This window comes from Orycteropus afer, unplaced genomic scaffold, assembly GCF_000298275.1.
Source record: "Orycteropus afer afer isolate SDZICR_OR568_19922 unplaced genomic scaffold, OryAfe1.0 scaffold00351, whole genome shotgun sequence".
In the NCBI taxonomy this organism is placed as follows: Eukaryota; Metazoa; Chordata; class Mammalia; order Tubulidentata; family Orycteropodidae; genus Orycteropus; species Orycteropus afer.
Genome location: NW_006921938.1, coordinates 3518787 through 3529778, shown reverse-complemented (window position 1 = coordinate 3529778; position 10992 = coordinate 3518787). Strand labels below are relative to the sequence as shown.

General features: G+C 37.6%; 1 pseudogene; it reads left to right on the top strand.

Annotated features, from left to right (window-relative positions):
- The first annotated feature begins 5807 nt into the window (after nucleotides 1-5807).
- On the top strand, nucleotides 5808-6923 carry LOC103207068 (annotated as a pseudogene).
- The last annotated feature ends 4069 nt before the right edge of the window (nucleotides 6924-10992 follow it).

Genomic DNA, 10992 nt, shown 5'->3' with positions numbered 1-10992 from the left:
ACTCTGAAAATTTCTGTTAAACTAAAAGTAACTAAAGCTAAAGAAAGAAATAAAGTAAAGCAGGTGAACTGAAGATTTCAAAGTGTGTCTTGAAAAGACAAAGTAAATTATAATAAAATTTGCAAAGAACTGGAGTCAGAAAACTAAAAAGGGAAGAACACATTAGGCATTTCTCAAGCTTAAAGAACTAAAGAAAAAATGCAAGCCCCAAGATGCAATATTGAAGCATTCTATGAGCAAAAAATTAAAAGACATAGGAAAAACCAAAGGATGATGAAAGAATACACAAAGTCACTCTACCAAAAAGAGTTGATCAAAGTTCAAATATTTCAGGGGGTATCATGTGATCAAGAACCAAAGGTATTGCAAGAAAAGTACAGGCTGCACTGAAAATGTCAACAAAAAACAGGGTTCCAGCAATTGATGGAATCCGACTAAGGTGTTTCAACAAACAGATGTAATGCTGGAGGCACTCTCTCTTCTTTGTCAATAAATCTGGAAGACAGCTAACCTGACCAACTCACAGAAACAGATCCATACTCTTGCTCATTTCAAAGAAAGGTGTTCAAACAAATTGTGGAAATTATTGAACAATAACATGTATATTGCATGCAAGTAAAATTTTACTTAAGATAAAATTTTACTTGAGATAAAATTTTACTTAAGATAATAATTCAGCAATACATTGACAGAAAACTTCCAGAAATTTAAGCCAAATCAAGAAGAGAATATGGAAAAACTGATATCATTGCTGATGTTAAATAGATCTTAGGTGAAAACACAGAATATCAAAATTATGTTTACCTGTGTTTTATTGGCTGTCCAAAGGCATTTTACTATGTAAGTCATAATAAATTATGGGTAACATTGCAATGAATGGAAATTCCAGAACACTTAATTGTGCTCACACAGAACCTGTACATTGACCAAGAGGCAAACAGAACTAGGTTATATATATGCATGGTTTAAAATCAGAACAGTGTGCATCAGGGTTGTATCTTTTCACCATACTTGTATAATCTGTGTTGTTGTTGTTATGTGCCGTCAAATCAGATCTGACTCACAGCAACGCCTCCTTGGGTTTCTGAGGCAGTATTAATACAGAGTAGAATTGCCCAAACTTCCTTCCAAGGAGTGGCTGATGGGTTTGAACCACCAGCCTTCTGGTTAGCAGTCAAGTGCCTTAGGCACTATGCTACCAGAGAGCAAATAAAACAAGAAGCTGAAATATATGAAGAAGAACATGGCATCAGGTTTGGAAGAAGTCTCATGTTGTGTTGTTAGGTACCATGGAGTCATCTCCGACTCACAGTGACCCTATGTACAGCAGAACAAAACACCACCAGGTCCCACCAGCTCCATGATCCTTGCTATACCTGAGCCCATCACTGCAGCCACTGGGTCAAACTATCTCGTTGAGGGCCTTCTCCTCTTTTGTCGACCCTCCACCTTACCAAGCATGACATCCCTCTCTAGGGAATGGTCCTTTCTGACAACATGACCAAAATAAATGAGACAATTCTGGCCATTCTCGCTTCCAAGGAGGACTTCCTCCAGGACAGATTTGTTAGATCTTTTAGCAGCCCATGGTACTTTCATCATTCTTTGCCAGCACCAACTCTCACATGCATAAGAGGTAATTGAAAATATCATGGCTTGTGTCAGATGCACCTTAGTCCTCAAGAAGACATCATCTATGCTCTTCAGCACTTGAAAGAGGTCCTTTGCAGCTGACTTGTCCAGTGCTGTACATCATCTGATGTCCTGACTGCTGCCTCCATTGGTATTGATTGCAGAACCAAGCAATATGAAGTCTTTCACAATGTCAATCTTTTCTCCATTTATTGTGATGCTGTTCATAGGTCCAGTTGTGAGGATTTTTGTTTTCTTTATGTTGAGATGTAATCTATATTGCTGACTGTGCTCTTCAATCTTCATCAATAAGTGCTTCATGTCATCCTCACTTTCAGCAAGTAAATTTGTATCATCAGTGTATAGCAGGGTGTTAATAATTCCTCCTTCAATCTTGATGTTATTTTCTTCTTCATACAGTGTAGCTTCTAGGATTATTTGCTCAGCATATAGATTGAATAAGTGTGGTGAAATGATACAACCCCGACTCACTCCCTTCTTGATTTTAAACCATGTGGTATTCCCTTTTTCTGTTTGAATGACAGCCTCCTGGTCTATGTACAGATTCCTCATGGGTATAATTAAGTGTTCTGGAATTCCCATTCTTCTCAATGTTATCCACAATTTGTTATGATCCACACAATCATGTACTTTCGCATAGTCAATACAAGACAAGTAAACATCTTTCTGGTCCTGGTATTCTTTGCTTTGAGGTAAGATCCATCTGACATCAACAATATTCCTCACTCCATGTCCTCATAAGAAGTCTCATAACAACCTACAATATGCAGATGACACAACTTTGCTTTCTGAAAGCAAAGAGAACGAGAAGCAATTACTCATGGAGATCAAAAAACATAGCATTCATTCTTTGGATTACACCACAAAATAAAGAAAACAAAAATCTTCATAACTGGACCAATAAGTAACATCATAATAAATGGGGTAAAGGTTGAAGTTGTCAAAGATCTCATTTTACTTGGGTACACAATCAACACCCATGGCCACAGCACTCAAGAAACTGACTGACATATTTCATTGTGCAAATCTGCTGCAAAAGACCTCTTTAAAGTTTTAAGAAGCAAAAATATTACTCTGAGGAATAAGTTGCACCTGCCCAAGCCATAGTATTTCCAATCACCTGATACACATGCAAAAACACTAGATAATGTACAAGGAAGACAAAGAAAAATTGATGTAGTCAAATTATTTTGTTGGCAAAGAGCATTAAATGTACCATGAAGTACCAGAAGAACAAACAGATCTGTCTGGGATGAAATACAGAAAAAATTCTCCTTAGAAGCAAGGAGTGTGAGAATACCTCTCAAGTGCTTTGGATATGTTATCAGTAAGGACAGTCCCTGGAGAATGACATCACCTTTGCAAATTAGAGGGACAGAGAATAAGAAGACCTTCAATGAAATGGATTGGCACAGTGGCTGCTACAGTGGACTCAAAGATAGGAACAATTGTGAGGATGACATTGGACCAGGCATTGTTTCATTCTGTTGTACATAGGGTTAGTATTTTAATGCCTAACAATACAAGAATAATAGTAAAAGACTGTTGGAATTATGGTTGTCAAATGTAATTGTGGTTTAAGCTCTGAAGGAAGGGAAGTTAGCTATTGAAAAAGTCACTATTGTTTTAGAGAGTACATATACCACCAGCAACAGAACTTTGCTAGACATGTGGATGTTAAATATGCTTTGGTGAATCTTAAATAAATAAATAAACATATGATTGGAAAATGGAGGAAGAATACTGCTTTTTATGCATTGGTAAAGAACTTCTTTGAATTTTGTCCACATGTATTGTGGAAAGTAGAACTTGAGATAAACTTGGAAGTCCGGCTGATGAGATTTATCATTAAGATCTTAAAAGGGTCCATGTGGTTTCTCCTTACCTCTTATCATGAAAAGTGAAAGGAAAGAGATGGATATAAAAAATGAACTATGCAAAATGAAAACTGAACTTAAAGATTTAGTAAATTTTGTTGTATAAACTAATGACGCATATCCTAGAATGTTCACCAAGGATGTAGCTACACAATCTTTTGTTAAAGAGATTAAACCTGTGACTGATGTAGCTAACCAATCACTACTGCAGAAAACACATCAGCTTAGACACCTTAGAAGGTGTCAGAGAAAGGAGGAAAGAAAAGAAAACTGCCCCCTGAAATTCTACCAGCAGGAAACAGTCTGAAAAATCTCCATCTGTTGTCCTTCAATAAAAGAAAATAACCATCCAGGAACAGTTCAGAGATCAGCAAAATTGTTGGAAGGAACATTAGAAGCAAGGCCTTTTCAATTTCAAAGACTGAGTCCATGGTCTCCTGGTTTAAAAGGGTTCAATCTTTGCCAACTCAGTTCTAGCATGTAGGGTTATTGTTAAGTTATGCAAGGGGTTTGGAGCCCAAAGTCATCTATGCCTAAGGGGCAAAAGAATAAGGCCTTCTGGAACTATGGGAGTTGGGCTGCCATTCAAATAGACTAGGAAAATTGGGCTACCCAAAGCTAAGAGAGCAGAGTTGCTGTCCCAGAGGACATGTAAGCCAGAGTTGAAGCACAGAATACAGAGCATAGCCAACACTCATGGAGACAATGCTATTTGTATCAAGAAAGAAAATTAATTTCCCTCTCTAAATGAATCTAGTAACAAGAACATTCCACCAGTTAACTAAATGTCTGAGTTAATAGTGTATTGAATTATAGGCCACCAGTGGCAAGTTGTTTACAATGAGCTGATGGTCATTTAACCCAAGAGAGTAAGGCCAGGTAAAAGACCTGGCAAACCAAAAGGAGTGTCACCTTATTGGCAGTTTTAATAAAGGTATATGCCTTACAAGGAATAAATTAATTGAGCCTAACCGCTGCTTCTTTCTCTAAATCTCTAGTAACATTCAGTATTTTAAGAGTGAGAATGGTGAAATATACTCTATTCCAGTCAAAAAATAGAAACCAACGTATTTGGAAGAAGTGATGCTTTTACTGTTTGATCAGAATGCTGTCAAAAACATTTGACTGTGGCACACCAACACCTTTCCATTTCCTGGTGAAAATTAAAATAGTTTAAATACAAAATGTCCAGGACTTTATTGACTATATAAACTTTAAATGCATAGGATGGAGATGTGCATTTGGTTCTCAGCATGGCAAGATTCTCTGGGGTGAAAATTTCTAGGCAATCAAGAAAAATGAGAAGGCTGGTGGTTCAAACCCACTAGCCACTCTTCGGAAGGATGGTTTGGCAATCTACTTCCGTAGAAAACCAACTTTTCTCGGAAACCCAAGGAAGTCGCTATGAGTCAGATCCAACTCCAAGGCAGTGCATTTGGTTTGGTTTTAAAGGATTTTAGGAGAGGTCTGGTGGCATCATGCCTAACACATTTGACTTCTAACTAGAGGCTGATAGTTGAAATCTATCACCTATTTCTCTGAAGGAAGATTAGGCAATCTACTTACATAGAGATACCTTCTCAGAAACCCAAAGTGGGGTCACTATGAGCCAAATTGACTTGATGGCAGTGAGGTTGTTTGGTTAAAGGATTTTAGTGAATTTTCAATTTGGAGAAAACAGAATTGGAATAGTTTTATTTATTTGTTTATTTATCTATCTATTTATTTATTTTAAGAGCTTGTTTTACATTCAAAGTTACGTGTACATTTAGTTTCACTCCCCATTTACCATGTCCAACCCTAACCCAATCTCCTTTATCCTGAAGCCCTGCCCTTATGTCCCTCGTATTTATGCACTCCTGTTTGCCCTGTATTTCCTTAATTCGAATTTTGGTCCTCTGGTGTCCAGTGGTCTATTGCTCTAAGGGATGTATTACCATAGTATATGTGGGTGTGTCATCCTGGGTTGAGTCGTCTGCATGTACATCTTGTTAGATACTGGGCTGAGAGCCACTGCCTAGTGGTGAGTTTTATTCCAGGTGCAAAATGTATTCCAGGGCCATAGTATTTGGGGTCTCACCAGAACTCATCTGATGAGCAATTCTGGTCATTATTGAGGTTCCCCCCCCCCACATTTTCCCTCCCACTCTAACCAGGATCTGAAGATTTGATCCTTTTATGAGTGTTAGTCTTGGTAGCCAGGCACCATCTCGAGGGCCATTGTTTCCTATGGCTGATTGAGATGCCGGCAGTCTCCACTGAAGAGAGAAGTTGGTGCTTGACAGACCAGAACAGATGGAACTGGAAGAAGGGAAGGCAGGCAGTGAACTCCGCCAGTATTACCTGCCCAAGATTGAAGAACTTCAGCTGATTGTGAATGACAAGAGCCAGAACCTCCTGTGGCTGCAGGTACAGTGGAATGAGTTAAATGCAAATGTTCACCTGTTGCAAGAGAAGCTACAGCTACAGGAACAGGGCTCCTATGTGGGGGAAGTAGTGTGAGCTATGGATAAGAAGAAGATGTTAGTTAAGGTACATTCCAATGGCAAGTTTTTCATAGATGTAGACAAGAACATCGACATCAACAACATGACACCCGATTGTTGAGTGGCTCTAAAAAATGACAGCTACACCCTGCACAAGATCATACCCAACAAGGTGAACCCTTTGGTGTCCCTTATGATGGTGGAGAAAGTACTAAACTTAACCTATGAGATGATTGGTGGACTGGACAAGCAAGGAGATGAAAGAAGTGATCAATCTGCCTGTTAAACATCCTAATCTCCTTGAAGCATCAGGTATTGCACAACCCAAGGGCGTGCTACTGTATGGGCATCCAGGCACAGGGAACACACTGTTGGCTCGGGCTGTGGCTCATCATATGGATTGCACCTTTATTCATGTTTCTGGCTCTGAATTGTTACAGAAATTCATTGGGGAAGGGGCAAGAATGGTGGTGAGAGAACTCTTTGTAATGGTATGAGAACATGCTTCATCCATCACCTTAATGGATGAAATTGATTCCATTGGCTGCTCATGGCTGGAGGGGCACTCTGGAGGGGAAAGTGAAGTGCAGCACACCATGTTGGAACTACATAACCAGCTGGATGGCGTTGAGGCTACCAAGAATATCAAGGTCATCATGGCTACCAAGCGGATCGATATTCTGGACTCAACACTGCTCTTCCCAGGACACATTCACAGAAGAACTGAAATCCTACCCCCAACGAGGAGGTCCAGTTAAACATTTTAAAGATCCATTCTCAGAAAATGAACTTGATCCGGGGGATCAACCTGAGAAAAAATCAAACTGAGCTTATACCAAGAGCATCGGGGGCTGAAGTGAAGGGTGTGTGCACAGAAAAAGTTGAAATAGTTCTACTTAAGTTGTGATAATGAAAACCTGATAGGACTATATTAGTTAATTAATTTTATGTATTTCAAACAATATTCACTAAGGAGCTCTTATGCACAAGATTTTGGGGTAAAGCAGGAAAAGATCTATAGAGAAAGAATTAAGAATTTTATTACATAATATTATACATATGTTACATATATAAAGTAGGGGCAGGAATTATTTTATATATTATATAAATATATATTTTAAGCAAAAGGAGTAAATAAATATAGAATTAGAAATCCTAATGCTGTGAAGAAAACTAAACAGGAATAAAAGGTTTTATGAGGAAGTTGCAATTTTAGATAGTGTGCTTTCACAATTTTTTTATTGCTGCTAAGACAACTTACTAAAAATTCACTGTCTTAAACAATGCACATTTATTATCTAAGTTCTTGACATAAGAAGTCTGACACAGGTCTCACTAAGCTAAAATAAAGGTGCTCACAGTGCTGCTTTCTTTTCTGGGGATTTAGAGTAGAATCCATTTCTTTGCCTTTCCATCTTCTGCAAGATATTTGTATTCCTTAGCTCATGCCCCCTTCCTCCATATTCAAAACCATTAAAGGTAGGTAGAGTCTTTCTCATGTTGCCATCTTTCTAATATATCTCTTACTTACTGTAGCCAGAAAAGTATTTTAACTTTTAAAGACTCATGTGATCGCATTATGCCCATCCAAATAATCCAGGATATTCTCCCCATTTTTTAGTACATGAATCTCATTTACAAAGTCACTTTTTCCATGAAAGGTAACATACTCACAGGTCATAGACACTGGTGGTTTAAAATTGGGCAAGGTATGTGTCAGGGTTTTATCTTTTTACCTTACTAATTCCATCTGTATTCAGAACAAATAATCTGAGAAGCTAGATTATACAAAGAAAAACGCACATAAACATTAAAGAAAGAATCGTTAGTAACCTGAATTTTACATATGATATAATCTTGCTTTCTTAAAAAAAAAAAAAAACCTTGAAGCACTTACTGATGAAAGTCTAAACTATAGCCTCTAGTATGTATTACACAAAAAATATGAAGAAAATAATATTCTTCACAATTGTATCAATAGCCTACATCACTATAAATGAAGAAGAAATCAAACTCATTACCATCAAGTTGATTCAGACTCATAATGACCCTATAACAAAACCAAACTCATTGCCATTGATTCTGACTCATAGCGACCCCCATTGGGTTTCCAAGGCTGTAAATCTTTATGGAAGTAGATTGTCTCATCTTCTTTAGGAAGAGCAACTGGTGGGTTTGAACAGCTAACCTTCTGGTTAGCAGCCAGAAGACTTATCAACTACACCACCAGAGCTCCTCTATACCAAAAGAATGAAACCAAACTCACTGCTGTCAGGTCGAATCCAACTCATAGTAACCCCTCCTCGGGTTTTCAAGGTGGTATCTCTACAGAATTAGATTGCATAGTCTTCCTTCTGAGGAGTGGCTGGTGGGTTTGAACTGCCAGGCTTCTGGTTAGCAGTTAAATGCCTTAGGCACTACATCACCAGAGCTCCCAATGATCCTAGAGGACAGAGTAAAAACAGCCCCATGTGGATTCCAAGACTGCAAATCTTTACAGAAGCAAACTGCCTCATCTTTCTCCTGTGGAGCGGCTGGTAGATACAGATCACGACATTTAAATGCTTTATCAACTGTGCCACCAGAGTTCCTTTGAAGAAGAAATTGTCGTTGTTGTTCTTATGTGACATTGAGTTGGACCCGAGTTATCCCGACCCCTCCTTGGGTTTCCGAGGTGGTATCACTATGGAAGTAGATTGTCCAACCTTCCTTCTGAGGAGTGGCTGGTGGGTTTGAGTTTCCAGCCTTAGGTTACCAGGGATCCTGAAGAAGAAATAAGTCATCAATAATTTCCTTTTCTTTAGATCAACGGTCAACACCAATGAAAGCAGAAATCAAGAAATTAAATGGCATACTGCACTAGGGAATCTACTGCAAAAGACTATTTTAATGTTAAAAAACAAAGATGTCACTTTGATGTAAGATGTATCTGACCTAAACCATGGTGTTTTCAATTGTCTCATATGCATGGGAAAGCTGTACAATGAACAAGAAATACAGAAGAAGAATTCATACATTTAAACTTTGTTTTTTATAAAGAATATATTGAATAGACTATGGACTGTTAGAAGAATGGATCAATCAGTCTCAGAAGAAATACAACCAACATGCTTCTTAGAAGTGAAGGCTGCAAGACTGCTGCTCCTATACTTTGGATATATCAGAAGTAACGAACAATAACTAGAAAAGTACATCATGTTTTGTAGAGGGTCAAATTAGAGAAAACATCAATGAGATTGGTAGATACAATAGAAGAAACATTGGGCGCAAATTTACCCACAATTGTGAGACTGATTCAAGACTGGGCAACACTTGGTTCTGTTATTCATAAGGTTATCAAGATTCAGAGCTGACCTGAAGCCAACTAACAACCATGTGGAGACTATGGTAGGGATATCTTTTGTTGTTTTTGTTAATTGTCATCAAATTTATTCAACGTATGGAGACCTGATGTGTTACAGAGTAGAACTTCTCTATAGGTTTTATTGGATGTAATCTTAACAAAAGCAGATCTTCAGGCTTATCTTCTGCAATACCAATGATGGGTTCAAACTATCCCTCTTTAGGTAGTGGTTCAGTGCAAACCCTTTGCACCATCTATGGAACTATGGATAGCTTTGAAAGAAGATGGATATGTTTGAGTGACCTCTATTCTTCCTATCGCAATGACCAAATAATATTCCACTTAGAAAATGGTATTTAATGGAAACCTATAGTTATTGAGAGGAAAGTCTTGCACATTTCCAGGGGAAACACATTGCAAGATGAGGTAAAATCAGATGCAGGCTCTGAAATAGAAGATACTTTTATATTTGAGGAACAGAGATGATAGAACAATTGAAATATGGTAGATGAAGTTGACTATAGCAGGAGAATTTAGAGAAGTGATTAGGGCTAGAAAATGAAGAACAGAGGTGAATATCACAAGAACATTAGTTATACTCTGAATAGGATAAAACATCTTTGGAATGTTTTGAGCAGAGAATTTTCACAACATACATTACAACTTAATTGGTTGTGTTGTTTAGAATAAAATGAAAGAGGACAATGGTAGAAGCTGGAGATAACTCAAAAGACTGTTATGGCATGGACCAAGATAGTGTTAGTAGAGATGATTGTCTTATTCTATATTTTAAAATAGATGAAGCATGCTCTATTGATGGGTGGAGAAGGATATGTAGTGAGAACAATAGAATCAGAGATTACTTGTGTATTTAGTTTGAGATACTATAAAGCCATTTATGGAACAGTGAAACCTCCCTTCAATATTCAATTTGTCCTTATCTTAATGTCTCAATATTTTAAGTTCAGTTTATCACTTCCTCATTCTTTAAATAAAATCACTTCTCAGTGTTTGAGGATTCCATATTTGCAAATTTGTCTACTCAGTAAAATTTATTTGTAAAAACAAAATCAATATCTGTGGCTCTTTCAAAGTTATTTGAGCTTATGCTTAGGGTAAGGAAAATTTTAGTTGACTGATGTTCATGTTTCAAGCTGAAGCCAAATAAGGTCATCCTCTACCTTCTTGCTACACATCTCGTACTATAAACAAGGGGCCTCTTTCTAGTCTATTTAGTGCTGTATAGGAGCTCTGGTGGTGTAGTACCTAAGGCATTTGACTGTTAATCAGAAGGTTAGCTATTCAAACCCACCAGTCACTCCTCAGAAAGAAGATTAGGAATCTACTTCTACTTCCATAGTGACACTACCTTAGAAAACCAAGGAGGGGTAGTTATGAGTCGGATCCAACTCGAATGCAGTGATATTTTTTTGTTGTTGTTGTTTTTTGTTTTGTTTTTTAATGCCATATATATATATATATATATATATATATATATTTAAGTTTTGTTCTTTTTCTGGATGACTTGTATTTAAAAAATGTTTCTCAGCCACAGGGCTAAAATGGTAAATGGTATTCCAAAGCACAAGAAAGTTGTAATGTGCTTTTTGAGAGCTGTTGCTTAGACTCTGAC